Source organism: Geotrypetes seraphini, chromosome 5, assembly GCF_902459505.1.
Source record: "Geotrypetes seraphini chromosome 5, aGeoSer1.1, whole genome shotgun sequence".
NCBI lineage: Eukaryota > Metazoa > Chordata > Amphibia > Gymnophiona > Dermophiidae > Geotrypetes > Geotrypetes seraphini.
The window spans coordinates 160,920,502-160,934,504 of record NC_047088.1 but is presented as its reverse complement, the minus strand read 5'-3'; the positions used below and the strand labels follow the sequence as shown (position 1 = coordinate 160,934,504).

The 14,003-nt window shown below is 42.6% G+C and overlaps 1 protein-coding gene across 3 annotated transcripts in view; it reads right to left on the bottom strand.

Moving 5' to 3' along the window:
* MAP2 (microtubule associated protein 2) overlaps positions 1-14,003 on the bottom strand; it is a 744,831-nt gene that overhangs the window by 562,223 nt on the left and 168,605 nt on the right. For all 3 annotated transcript variants that reach the window (XM_033944572.1, XM_033944576.1, XM_033944575.1), the window contains exon 2: positions 4,298-4,355. The gene's annotated coding sequence lies outside the window, so the exon portion shown is untranslated. The remainder of the gene's footprint in view (positions 1-4,297; positions 4,356-14,003) is intronic.

The window sequence follows — 14,003 nt, the reverse complement described above, 5'->3', positions numbered from 1 at the left end:
TACCTGGTGCTTGGTTTCTATTGGAAAATAATATCACCAGAAATGGGGGTGGGGTGTGGGGTAGGAGGGAGTCATGAAACCAATTCTTAGCCACAAAATAACTCTGAGCCACAGACTTTTAAGTCATGTGTCTGGACAGGTGTGCACCCCACCTACAGAAATGCAATGTCTGTCATCCACCCTGGAGACAACACTGCCCATCCTTAGCTGAAGAAAGAATTAATAGCCAGAGATGAGATGTAGTGTTTAAAAGAATTAAAGAATAGACTTCTTTTGTGCACGCCCATACGATCTATAAAAATGAACATATTAACATACAAGGAGAATAGGTGTGACTACTATAAACACAGGTGTGGTCTGGATTGCCAGTAATGAAAAATCTGTCATATCTTTTTCTGTTTTCAATATGTTTCCATTGCATTGCAGTATAATTTTCTATATAGTTAGTAGAAATTGTTGTGATGGAAGCAGGATAGACAGAGAAATATGGTGTGCTATATCTTTCAGTTTGGGAACCAGGCTATTATGTTAAGTCTGTGAAACACTCACCTCTTTGATTTAAAAAAAATAGTTTCTAAAAATGGCTCCAATAAACTGATTTCTGGTTGATCCTTGAAGTGGTGTCAGGGATATTTTTTACATTACTTTTTCTGTATACAGATCCCTCTGTCATAGGTGCAAACAAATTTATCTAGGTTAGAATTTGTACTTTCTCAAATACATGAAATCCTAACACATTATGGTGTGTGAATGTGAGCAGTTTGATCTTCTATTTAGAGCTTGTCTATTTTTAACCAATATGGATTTAGTCAAGGAAAATCTTGCCTCACCAATCTAGTACATTTCTTCAAAGGAGGTGAATAAACATGTGGATAAAGGTGAGTCAATCAATATTGTATATCTAGATTTTCAAAAGCATTTGACAAAGTATCTCATGAAATTCAGCTTATGAGGAAATTAGAAAGTCATGGGATAGGAGGTAATGTCCTGTTATGGCTTGAGAACTGTTTAAATGATAGAAAACAGACAGTGGAGTTAAATAGTCAATATTCTCAATGAAGAAGGGTAAATGGTGGGATTCTTCAAGGGTCTGTGCTGGGACCACCACTTCTTAACATATTTATTAATGATCTAGAGATGGAAATTAGTGAGATAATTAACCCCTACCCCCCCCCCCCCTTTTTACAAAACCGTGGTAGAGGTTCTTAGTGCCGGCACACTGAATTTTCTACACTGTTTCACCAGTCATAGAGTTCCTATGAAAAGCCTTAAGTGCCTGGGCCAATCAGAGCCTTAGGCCCCACCCCGGTGCAGTCCAGGATGTAACGGGAAAGAGAAGACCTGTCATTTTATAAGAGGCGGGCTTGCCAGCCAGAGCAGGTAGGTATCCTTCTAGCCAGACTTCGTGAATAAGGTAGGAAGGAGCAGGGGGGTCATCAGGGACACTGGGAGATTTATAGGGGAGGGGAGTTGGGCGATGGTGGGAGGGAGTGGGCATCTCTCCCCCTGCAGGGGTAGTGGTAATGGTGGGTGGGTAGTAGTGTCGGCGGATTGTGTGATGCAGTGGGCGAAAATGGGCATCCCTCCCACTGCCAGGGGTGGGTGCCCGGAAGTTGTGCGATCACGGTGGAAGAGAGTGGGCATCTCTCCTGCCAATCTTCAATTTGTTTTGATGGGTTTATTTTGGGTTGTTTTTTTTAATATGCGGGGGTATTCTGTGCTTGTGCTGATTGCTACCACTAGCGACTCATCTCAAGTAAATTTAGCGAGCCTACATGAACATCCGCAAACCTCATTTGCATGTGGGGTCTTTTGAGAATGCTATTGTGACGATTTCAAAAAGATGAGTCAATTTCGGTAGCAGCCCATCAGATTTCATTGTGAAATTTTAAGAATTTTCCTCTGGGAAATCTGAGTTTGACCCCCCCCCCCCCCCCGGCCACCCTCGGTGGTAGCACATGGGAGCTTGTGGACATAAAGTACTGCTGAAATACAGAAGTGAATTCCTGGAGAGATTCTTGTACATACTTTTGTTACAGTTACTACTTTAATTGGTACATGTTAATACCTTGCCACCATGAAATTATTGATTCTAAAGACATTAGTAAAATTCAACCTAGACTAAGCTTGATGAGTCAACTGAGTTAAGTGTGGAGAGTTAGAAAAGTCTGAACTGCTTATTTGGCCAAAGGGTGTAAACCAACTCCCGCCTTCACTCCATTGAATTTGGTTGTATACCCAATTCCCACTCCACAGACAAGCATTAGGTGGTTGCTTATACAGGACACTTGAACCCATGGCTACACATACTTTTGTTTAATAGTGGATTTTTATTTTATCTTTTTTTTGTAAATCTTTATTAATTTTAAAATATAAATAGTGCAATACAATGATTTTAAACATAAACAAATCAAGAAACATACTTTAAATATGCAAACAGTTCAAAAAAACACTCATTTTCTCCCCTGCTTCCCCCTTAATAAAAGTAGATATACATTTATAATTTCCATACAATATAAAATAGGAATAACAAACAATAATACATTTACCACCACCTTCCCTCCCACCCTGGATGTGTAATGAGGTCAGATAAAAAGAAAAGGTACATGACATCTATTGTGACTCAATAAATAATGCTAATGGGCTCCACACAATGTTAAATACTTTACTATAACCTAAAATTTCAGCGTTCATTCTTTCATATTTATAACTAGAACACAAGTTTGCCCACCAGAAAGTATAATTAAATTGATCATAACATTTCCAATTGTGTGTTATCATTTGAATGGCTACTCCCGTCATTATTAAGAAAAATTGGCTTTTATAACGATCCAAAGAAGGTTTAACATGTAATAAAGTACCACAAATTATAGCTTTATAAGTTAGTGGTATCGATGACCCAAGTACAAAATTAATTTTTCCCCGTATCGACTTCTAAAAATCAAGTATCAATGGACAATAATACAACAAATGGTCCAAAGTCCCTATATCAATATGACAGTGTTTAATAGTGGATTTTTAAAATACATAGGGACCCTTTTACAAAACCACGGAAGCAATTCCCATGCGGCAAATGTGACTCAACCTTTTCAATTCCTGTAGGCTGCATCGCATTTGCCATGCCAGGACTTACTACCACAGCATTGTATTTATTTATTTATAAAATTTACATACCGTCTACACACTAGATGGTAAACAAAAATGCAAAGATAATAGATTTAAAAAAACAGCACAAAGCAAATCATTAAAAAAATCTTCTCTTAAAATACACCTACTATACCACTGAACTACCCAATGCCTCGCAGAAATGCTGCAACAAACAGCTGCGTTTTTAATAATTGTTTAAATCTTAACCGATCTGAACATAGTCGTAGCTGTCCTACCAGTGAATTCTACAGCTTAATACCAGCAATAAAAAAAGCAGTCGCTCTGCTGTCGTTACATTACATTGTGTTCGTTAACCACATAACCACAAGTTCAATGCAGTTTACAAAAGACTATTAACAGTAAACGTAATAAAAAAGAATAAGTTAGTTAATCAAATACAGTCAAACCTCAGTTTGTGAGTGTTTTGCAAGATGAGCAAAACATTCTTGCAAATCGTGCCTCGCAAACTGAGCGTTGACTCGATTTGCAAACCCCCCCCCCCCCCACAAACTGGCATTGGCCCCCCCCCCAGTGCAAACAGGTATCGCACCCACCCGCTCGCATTGTCGTCCCCCGTCCCCCCCCCCCCCCCCCGCACGATCCGGTATCCCCCACCCGCATACCAAAACACGATCCCTTACCCCGATCTGGCACCGGCACCAAAACCAACGCGTAGGATGTTCTGGTGCCTGAAGATCCTGCCTCTTGCCTGGGATGGGCCTTGAGCATCTGAGCATGCTCAAGGCCTTCTGGCTCCTGCTCTTGCCGAGATTCTCGGAGATTTTCGAGAATCTGGGAGAGAGCAAATTCAAAATAAGATTTAATTGTTCATAACCTCCATAAGGTAAAATAACTTTTACGTACTACTGTGCATAGGCTCCAATTCTGAGGCCTTTTTCCTGAAAAGTTAATAGCCATTATAGGAAATAGAACACTGTGGATGCATCTTCGATGTATAGTGGTATAGATTATATAATATGTTATAGTGTGTATTTGAGCCACCTGGGTGTTAATACTTTAGGTTATATGTCATATATACCTTAGCATCCTGTTTGAGAAGTTCCATAGCAGTGACTTTTGTAGCTGAGACCGAGAGAGACATTTTCCCAATGTTTTCAATTTTATCAAAAATATAAATGAAAATTCCTACCTGAGAGCCCCGTTCTGAGATCAATAGATGCCAGCTACTGTTGGTCAACCAAATACATCTGTAACCAAATAAGAAAACAAAAATATATTCTAATGTTTAGCAGCAACAAATTTACAGCAATCACTATTTCATTTGATATACTGCCTATACAAACAATCTAAGCAGTTTACAATTGAATAATGGAGGGGAAGGGGGAGAAAACCACTTTGGCCTAGATTTACTAAGGGCACAGATCGGATCCGATCCGTGAGGGATCCAATACAATCCGTGTCCAGGGGAATGATTCACGAATCGCCATCATGCAAATGAGGGTGATCGGAATCATGCCTCCAACCGCCTGCCCGGATCACTCTATAGTGATCCCAACGCATGCGCTGGCCCTCCATGCCCGGCTGAGCTAAATTTTACCTTTTTACTTTTTTTTACTTTTTCACGAGCCTGTGGTTTTAACCCATGGGTTAAAACCATGGGCTTGCACAGTGGGGAAAGGGCAGGAAAGTCGGGGAGAATCGGGGCAGGAAAATTGGGCAGGAGATGCGGGGCAGAGCAGGGCAGCAGGAGAATCGCAGCTTGAGTTGGGGCAAAGAGAAGGAGATTCGGGGCACAGCAGGGCTGCAGGAGAATCGCGGCTTGAGTTGGGGCAAAGAGAAGGAGATTCGGGGCACAGCAGGGCTGCAGGAGAATCGTGGCTTGAGTTGGGGCAGAGAGCAGGAGATTCGGGACAGAGCAGGGTGCAGGAGAATCACAGCTTGAGTTGGGGCACAGAGAAGGAGATTCGGGGCACAGCAGGGCTGCAGGAGAATCGCGGCTTGAGTTGGGGCAAAGAGAAGGAGATTCGGGGCACAGCAGGGCTGCAGGAGAATCGTGGCTTGAGTTGGGGCAGAGAGCAGGAGATTCGGGACAGAGCAGGGCTGCAGGAGAATCGCGGCTTGAGTTGGGGCAAAGAGAAGGAGATTCGGGGCACAGCAGGGCTGCAGGAGAATCGTGGCTTGAGTTGGGGCAGAGAGCAGGAGATTCAGGACAGAGCAGGGTGCAGGAGAATCACAGCTTGAGTTGGGGCACAGAGAAGGAGATTCGGGGCACAGCAGGGCTGCAGGAGAATCGCGGCTTGAGTTGGGGCAAAGAGAAGGAGATTCGGGGCACAGCAGGGCTGCAGGAGAATCGTGGCTTGAGTTGGGGCAGAGAGCAGGAGATTTGGGACAGAGCAGGGCTGCAGGAGAATCGTGGCTTGAGTTGGGGCAAAGAGAAGGAGATTCGGGGCACAGCAGGGCTGCAGGAGAATCGCGGCTTGAGTTGGGGCAAAGAGAAGGAGATTTGGGGCACAGCAGGGCTGCAGGAGAATCGCGGCTTGAGTTGGGGCAAAGAGAAGGAGATTCGGGGCACAGCAGGGCTGCAGGAGAATCGCAGCTTGAGTTGGGGCAAAGAGAAGGAGATTCGGGGCACAGCAGGGCTGCAGGAGAATCGTGGCTTGAGTTGGGGCAGAGAGCAGGAGATTCGGGACAGAGCAGGGTGCAGGAGAATCACAGCTTGAGTTGGGGCAGAGAGCAGGAGATTCGGGGCAGAGAAGTTGGAAATGACGTGAACGACTGGTCCCCAGCAGTCGCTTGTTTGCTGATCGGCCAGCCAAGTCGGTGTTGCTTTTTTTTTTTTTTAGTGAATTGCTGCTTAGTGAATCGCTGCCTGCCAACATTTGAACGCCATTCCCTCTCATTTGCATGTGCAGATTAGAGGATGATCGGGACAAAGGTTAGTGAATCGGGTTGTAGGGAAATCGGGTTGCAAATGGGTCACTAAGTGGTCGGAACTTGATCAGTGGGCTTAATGAATCTAGCCCTTTATGAACTACAACCAGGTTAACACACAGAAAACATGAGGAAAGAATATATTTAGGAAAAGATTACAACTGCAACGTGGGAACAGAGGAAGGAAAAAGACAATGGGAAGGGGACTGAACACACTAAAAGGGCAATTACATAGTAAGACCCTCATAATTACACACCGTTTGTTCATGCAAATGTACAGAAAATGGCACTTAGCAAGTAAGTGGCAGAAAAGCAACTTAACGCTATTCTGTAAGGTGCACATAAGAGGTAGAGGGGGTAATTCCCTATAGATTGCCTAAAGTTAAATGCTGGAATGCTGTGAACTAAGTACAAATTCTATAATCAAACTGAGTAGTCTTGCAGCACTGCAATCAGGCCGCTGTGGCAGCCAATTCTCCCTCCCAATCCCCTTCTGATCTGAGCTCTTCATACTGACCTACTCTTTGCCCCTGATCTGATCTCCCAAATAAGGCCCATACCCAAACCCAAGCCCCACCCACAGATGCAAAACCCAACTTCCCCCTACCTTTTTGAACTCCCCCCATTATCCTACTACTACTATTTATCATTTCTGTATAGAAGGGAGAATCCCTGCTCAAAAGAGCTTACAATCGAGTCAAGACAGACAACTGGACAAGAAGGTGCATATATACACAGTGTTCAGGTGGAGGAATTACAGAGGGAATGATAAGACAGATATTGGTGCTTAGCAGATGGGTTGGAGTTTGGAATTGAAAGCAGCTTCAAAGAAGTGGGCTTGAGTCTGGATTTGAACACTGTCAGAGACGATGTTTGACATATCGAGTTAGGCAGTTTGTTCCAAGCATACAGTGAAGCAAAGTAGATAGGATGGAGTCTAGAGTTGGCCATAGAGGAGAAGGGTACAGATAAGAGAGACTTACTTGATAAGTGGAAGTCCAGGGGGGAGTCGGGAGGACAAATGAGAGATACTGAGAAGCTGCGAAGCGAATACCCTTGTAGGTCACTAAGTGGAGTTTGAACTACAGTCAAACCTTGATTTGCGAGTAACGCGGTTTGCGAGTGGTTTGCAAGACGAGCAAAACATTATCGCAAATCGTGCCTTGCAAACCGAGCATTGACTCATTTGCGAGCCCCCCCACCCCGCAAACCGACATTGCCCCCCCTGTGATCCAGCATCCCCCGCCTGAGCGCCCAAACACAATCCCTTACCCCGATCTGGCACCAGCACCAACGCACAGGATGTGCTGGTGCCCAAAGATACTGCCTCTTGCCTGGGCTGGGCCTTGAGCATCTGCGCATGCTCAAGGCCTTCTGGCTCCCGCTCTCACCGAGATTCTCGAAGATCTCCTGTGCGTTGGTGCTGGTGCCGGTGCCAGATTGGGGTAAGGGATTGTGTTTGGGTGGGTGGGGGATGCCAGATCGTGGGGGGGGGGGGGCAATGTGAGCAGGGGGGGGGGGGATGATGCCAGTTCTCAGGTGTGTGTTTAGTAGCACCAGTGGCCTCAGGGATGGGGGGTAAGGTGAAGCAGCACCGGCGGCCTCGGATGGGGGGGAACAAATCACGCGAGTTTCCCTTACTTCCTATGGGGAAACTTGCTTTGATATATGAGCAATTTGGTTTACGAGCATGCTCCTGGAACAAATTATGCTCGTAAACCAAGGTTCCACTGTATATGCGGAAACGGATACACCTGGAGCTTACCCAAACATCTTTCCTGTTGGTCTAGGGCAGGGGTGTCAAAATCCCTCCTCGAGTGCCACAATCCAGTCACGTTTTCAGGATTTCCCCAATGAATATGCACGAGATCTATTAGCATACAATGAAAGCAGTGCATGCAAATAGATCTCATGCATATTCATTGGGGAAATCCTGAAAACCCGACTGGATTGCGGGCTTCGAGGAGGGACTTTGGCACCTCTGGTCTAGGGGAACAAAATGGGAGGTCCCCCATCTGGCTATGGTTCCAAAATGGCGTAGACCCCTGAAGGTTGACTCACAGTACTACAGTTAGGGGTCAGCTTTCCATATAAAGGCAACTTGTCATTTTAAATCCTAAGCCAGCATGGGCAGGAATGGTTAGGGGTCACTTCAGCCTGCTCTATCCTAGACTACCAGGACATCCTTAACATAGGCCTGGGGGGGGGGGGGGGGGAGTCCTTGGGATAGGTGAGTGCATTTGCGAGGGGTCTAGGGAGGTTCTTGGGGGAGGGGCTCACTTCTTCAGGTTGAATTTTGACTCAGTATCGTATTAGGGTGTTAAATTGAATCGATTGCCATTATAATTTTTGCATTTATCACAATAGTTAACTGTAATTAATTAACAGAACTAATATACTGTAGCCACATACACAGAAAAAAAGCAAATGAGTTAAGTTGAGATTATATATATTTAAACTGTTTAGTGAGTTCTCATACTATCAGCTTTTGCCCTTTTTGGAACATAAAGATTCCATTCTTTCTTTAGATTACCCAGAACCTTTACAGTGTTCTGCAGCTCCAGTCAATTGACATCTGGAAAGCTGCCATCCAGAAGAAAAGCCAAAATGTTACAGCAAGTAATTAAACTGAACTTAGGTCCTGGGAAACTGAAGACCAGCAGCTCTCCACTGAGAACTGCAGTACAATTTCTTGGCATCCCGCCACTGCAACAGTTTTCATCTGCTTTCTTTTTTCAGCCTCTGCAGAAATTTCCTGACAAGCTGAAAACACACTATGCAAACTTGACATGAACTACCTACGGTTCCTGTATTGTTAAAATGCCCAACACTATTCTCAGCCTTGACTAGGGTGGCCATTTCAGCACAGTTGGAAAAGGATGGAGAAAGATGTTGATTATAGCAACGGAAGGAGGGACATCCCCTTCATTTGGAGTAGAGGCATGGCCTAGTGTTTAGTGCAGCAGCCTGAGAATTTGGGGAACTGGGTTCAATTCCCACTGGGTTCAATTCCTTGCGACTCTGGGCAAGTCACGTAACTATCCATTGCCATGGGTACAAAATAAGTACTTGGATATAATGTGTAAACCATTTTGACTGTAACCATTTTGTTGTTACTTCTCGTTGCAGACAACATAGCCAACGTGTTGTCAGATGTTTACACATGTGGAATTTTATGCACTAGAAAAAAGCATAAGTTTCAAGTTTATTTTGTATGTGACAAAATCGCTTTTTTCAAAGATTACAAAGCGATGAACAATAAATAATTTTCAAATAAGGGGGACCTACAATATAGGGATAGACAGACGTGCATTTCGAAGAGGAAATCAGGGAAGAACTACAATTTGATATAGGGAAGAGAACAAATAAGGATAAGACAATAGGAGTTATATTATATTATATTAGATCAGTACTTGCCTACTTCAATTGGGATTAGTAACTCAGTTTAAGAGGCTAACTAATTAATTAAAAGCGTCTCTATACAGGAAACTTTTTAGTTTTGATTTGAATTTATTGAGGTTCTTTTCTTCTCATACCTGAGCGGGTAGTAATTCCCATGTTTGGAGAGCAGTGATAGAGAAGAGTGTGGTACGTCTAGTATTTATGATTCGTAGGGATGGAACAGTAAGTAGATTTTTATCCTCAAATCGTAAGGAGCAGAAAGGAGAATACGGAATGATAACTCGATATAGGAATAGTGGCGCATTGAATTGTAGAACTTTGAATGTAATGAGCGCCTGTTTTTAAGTTATTTGGTGGTTGATAGGAAGCCGATGTGCGTTCTTTAATAATGGTGTTACATGGTCAAATTTTCTTTTACCTGTAATGATTTTTATTGCAGTATTTTGTATTAGTTGTAGTCTTCTTGTTTCCTTTTGTGTGATTCCTTTATAAAGTGAATTACAATAATCCAGTTTTGAAATGATTAATGAGTGAATTAAAATGTTTAGTGAGTGAGAATCCAAAAAGTTAGCTAAAGATCAAATCATATGCAGCCTATGGAAACAACTTTTAACAACAGAATTAATTTGAGTATGTCTCACTGAACCAGAGCTAACCCCACAATCCAGAGAAAGGACAATTCTATAAGGGGTACCTAATGTAGGCATTGTTTATGGCTTCCATTTCAATCCTATACTATACAGAAAAGTAGACACCTACTTTTGTTTATAGAATACTGGTACAAGTAGCAGAAAATGCACTTACTTCAGTCTTATAGTTGGCGTAAATGCCTGTGCCACTTTATAATATTCTATCATTTCCACTTGTGCGTGTGCTATATTCACACTCCACCCAAACTCCACCTATGTGCACACCCATCAGCAAAATACATGCCATCAAAACATGGTGCATACTTTTCTGTTAGTTAGTATTCTATAAGAGGTCATTTATGAGTATACGTGCCTACTTGTGTGCATACATGGCTAAAATAGTGCAAATTAAGCACCTTCCTGCCATCTAACACTAGGGGGCTCTTTAGAGATGTGGCTCCCAAGCCTGTCCTTGGGAAACCCTAGTCAGTCAGGTTTTCAGGATATCCACAGTGAAAATTCATGAGTTAGATTTGCATGTACTACATTTCCATTGTATGCAATCTGAACTCATGAATATTCATTACAGATATTCTGAAAACCTGAATAGCTGGCGTTCCTTCAGGACAGCTTGGAAACAACTGCCTTATAGAATTACCCACAGAAAATCAGCAATTATATGATAGTTTTTAACTTTCTAGAGCTGCGGGAAATTCATTCGTTGGGCAACTCTCTCTTGTCTGTTCCCTTCTCCTCTACTGCCAACACCCGACTCTGTCCCTTCTGCCTTGCTGCACCATATGCCTGGAACAACCTGCCTGATTTGTTACATTGGGCTCCGTCTATGGTGGTATTCAAATCCAGGTTAAAAGCTCACTTTTTCGAAGCTGCGTTTAAACCTTAACCACACTGACTTAAAAAGTACCATATTTGTCTACCATCCCCCTCTGTGGTCCCTATCATTCTCTACCTCTTCATCGCTTTGTATTTCCCTACATAAACTGCATATATATATTCATGATTTTTGTCCAGTGTGTCTTTCATAATTAGATTGTAAGTTCTTTCGAGCAGGGATCATTTCTTGGATGTTTAATGTGCAGTGCTGCGTGTGTCTGGTTGCACTATAGAAATAATAAATACTAGTAGTAGCTGCACTGAGCTTTATATAGACAGCAAGTTTCTTCACTGACCCTAAAACCTTGGTTATGAACCCAAAGTCATTCTAAACAGCTTATTTTTCCTTTTTTGTAGCTGGAGTGGAACAGAACCCCCCTCCCCCCAATACCTTTTTAGGTTTACAAAATATTACCTGAGAAGGAACACAAATGGAAAAAATAATATCACTAATAATAAAACCCTAAGCGCGCATGCGCACTCCTACCTGCGTGATCCCTGCCTCCGTGATCAGTAGCTCCATGGCCGGAAGAGAAATGTTAGTGCGGGTTCGGCACATGTGGGTTCGGCAGTTTATAATGAGTGTGCGCGTGGCGGTTTACTATATCCAGCAGCAGTTACTGTGCCGGTTACCCGTGATAAAAAAAAAGGTACGTGGGAGAAGGAGCATGATAAACAAACAGGCAGTGGGCAGGGACATTAACAGACAGACAGACTGATAGACACACATACTGAAAGACAGGTAGGTGAGAGTGAAAGACACACATAGAAGGGCTACTGCTGGACAAGGGGAGCAGGGAAGGGGTGCTGCTGGACAGAGGGGAGGTAAAAGGAAGGGAGAAGGGCTACTGCTGGACAGGAGGAGCAGGCAAGGGGTGGTGGTTGACAGCCGAGGAGAGAGACAGACAGAAAGAAAGAAAGAAAGACAGACAGACAGCGGCCAAGGAGAGAGAGAGAAAGAAAGACAGACACATCTATTCTAGCACCCGTTAATGTAACGGGCTTGAAGACTAGTAGAACTATAAAGTTTCTCTGTAAAACAAAGAGGTGAGTCTACCAAATGTAATCAAAATTAAATGGTGGCATTTTATGTTCTTACACCATTAGGGTAACTAAATAAAGCAGGCATAAACATTTACATGTGACCACTGGGGGGCCTTAAACCCTCTAATGGTCATCTTGTCAGTTTTGGCACCTGTATGACACATTCGTTTTAAAACAGGTCTAGCTCTAACCGTCTAAAATAAACCCTGGATGTTTTGATAAAGGTTTGATTATCCCTGCTGAACAACCACACCTCTAATACCCCCCCTTAAGATTTAGACACATTGTAGACAAAACAACCACCCAGACGTCCAGAAAGTCAGTATTGAACGTTTTCAGAAGTAAGATGTCCAAGTGCTGGTTTATGCTGTCTTTTGAACATCTATTTGTTTTGAAAATGAGCCTGATAGTATCTTTTTCCTTATTAATTTTCCCATGCTTTTTGTTGCATATATTGTCCACTTGAACATATAGTTGAAAATTCTGCATAAACAAACAAAAATTTTAAAACTAATTCTTCTGTAAACATTTACCACAGAAAAATAAGGTGAAGTTCATGGAAATACCAGACCACTAGTCTATGGGAAATAGCATTTATGTAGCAGAGATAAAGAGTCAAATTGCTCCCCAACCTGTAGGTTTAATCATTTCCAGATTTGCTAAGAAATAGTACATGTGCCTATGTTTATGCTAAAGATTGAACACTAAACATTGCTAAACTCTTGTGGCGTAAAGAACAAAAATGGATCTTTGAATTGAACACGCTACAACCCCATGGACTAAACAATGAGATAGAATGGGTTGCCTTTCTTTGACTTCAGCCCTTCATTTTAGCTTTTGTTTTCAACTTTCAACTGGCTTTATTCATAATGACAGTTGTACATCTGGTACAGTAACCTTTGACGTCATCACGCTCCACAACGGAGGCCCTTCCCCCCCTCTCCCGTAGTTTAAATCGGGTGAGGCGGTCAGCGTTCTCCGTTGTTTGGAGTTCCTGAAATCTGCAATTGGTATGTAACCTTTTGACGTTTCTCCCCCGCTATTGCCAATAAGATGTTCTAGTTTTCCCACATCACAGTCTTTTTGAGTTTAGTCCTGTGGTGTGTGGTTTTGTTAAAAGAATCTTTTTTGCAATTTTTGTATTTCAGATAATTGCTTGGAAAGTCATTACATTTATACAGCGTGTTTCACAGTGTGTTCTGGGTCTCCTGAAGCAGAACATGAAACGGGGCCGCGTTGAGACCCCTAAGACCGCTTTACATAAGATAAGTGTAACAATAATCCAGCAACCAATTTGGCATTTGAAATTTTGAATACCATTGCCATCTTTGCAAGATAAGGTTATAAGCGACATAAATGTTTCAACAGTGATCAGAGAGCGATTTTTTATGAAGTATATGCAGTGACTGGATGGTAAACTCTTTTTCCCAAGAGGAGGTTTTCACCCCCTCTTCAGAGTTTCGCTTCTCTGAGCATATAACTGAAGTATCTTTCGCTTTCTCCTCACTGGTTTTTGCTACTTTACGGTCAGTTTTTCACTTTAACATAGCCATTTTACTGACTAGTGTTTATACAACGAGTCCCTGTGTTTGGTCTTAACAAAGATTGAACACTGGCTTCATAGGATTATGTGGCAGGCCAAAACTCAGAAAGGAAGGCAGGTATTAAGCTGAATCTCCCAAACGTAAATGTTGAAATCTCAAACCACTGTAATAATAATAAGCTTAAAATACATTTAGAAAGCTGCTTAACTCTGCTAACAATACAGATGAGTCCATTTTAAAGTTTTACAGCATACAATTACATACATGGTTAATAAGTGCTCATCCTGCCTTGCCAAAAGGATTTAGAAGTTTGCCACAATCTTGTCTCAGAGGTAAAAGGAGACAGTTAATACTTGAGATGAAAGAAACTTTTATGGAAGTCTGTGATGGCCAAGAAGCTGAAAACTGCAAACCCAGCAGGAGCAATCCAAAATCTCTTAAAGAAGCTCGT